The sequence below is a fragment of the Nelumbo lutea genome, chromosome 4, assembly GCF_056320005.1.
Source record: "Nelumbo lutea isolate HS-2025 chromosome 4, American lotus-T2T, whole genome shotgun sequence".
Classification (NCBI taxonomy): Eukaryota; Viridiplantae; Streptophyta; class Magnoliopsida; order Proteales; family Nelumbonaceae; genus Nelumbo; species Nelumbo lutea.
The window spans coordinates 32381625-32382893 of NC_142687.1; positions in this window are offsets into that span (position 1 = coordinate 32381625).

Here is a 1269-nt window from a genome sequence, read left to right on the forward strand (position 1 = left end):
AATTTGTGGTTATATTTAAGGAAGTGGAGGTATGTATTATTTATTTATTTGATTAAAAGTTATTACTTTTGCAGCGAGGGAATGAACCATTGGACTAGGGTTTTCAGTTTTGGAGTCCGGGTCGGGTTAAGAATGAGGTCTAGAGTCAAAAAAGGCCGCCAGCAGCTGGTGGCTTTTGACTACTAGAGCCGTGACTTGAATAGAAATGGGTACTTTTTTTCATCCTTTTGGAAAATAGAATTTGGGTGACACGTGTGCTGTTTTTTTTCTCTTTTTAGTAAAATCTAAAACTATAACACGTGTGATGTAAACGATACAATTTGTTGAAGGGCTGAGTGAAATGATTTCACAAAGACAGCAACAAAAAGAAGGGGGATGAAGGCAAATGTTAGCTACAATGGGAAACACGTCGTACATATGTGATAGATAGAAGAAGTGAATGTGACGCTCTTCCCATTGTTACGAAGAAAAGTCTCACTTTGACTCACCTTTAAAACGTTTTATGATTTCTTTTTTTTTTTTCATCAAAATCCTTATAATACAGTACACCTGCTTTGCATTGTATCACAATCACGTTACTCCTCCACTAGTCCACTGATGCCAACTGCAACCGCAAGGTGGGGCATTGTGAAAATTCCCCATCACCCCACTCCCCCCGAGTTCGAGTTTCGATGGGCTTTATCAATTATCACAGATCGCGCCCGACGCCCCGTCCCCTCCGTGCAATTTGGGGAGATGTTCCCAATGCCAATGGATTGTTGGATCGTCCAATTGAAAATTGCTCCTGTTATGAAGGGTCTCCAATTCACAATCAATCATACCTTGTTTTTCAAAAGTTTTGTACTTCTCGATGACGTATCTTTGAGATTCACCGTGAATCCGACATTTTTTTTTTTCTTAAGAGTGAACTCTGCCATTGAATTGGCATTGGCAACCCAGTTCAAAATGAGAAGCTGAGGTTGATCGTCCTTTCAGATCAAGTGTACCATCCATATTTCTCGCCAAAACCAAACCTAATCACTGTGATTTAAAAGCTTTTTATCTTTTTAATTAATCAGGTACTAGGGAATAGGGATTGCATCATAAGCTTTGAGGGCTCTTTGATATTTTTCCTCTAGACCAGACTGTATTTAAGACCAAGGCAACCTATGATGATGATAGTGAGATGAGTCTCTAACGTGTAACGACTCGAAGACTCCCTCTGATACACTATGTATATATGTTTGGCGCTGATGTGTGGCTCCAGGAAAGGCATCGTTGGAATGTTGC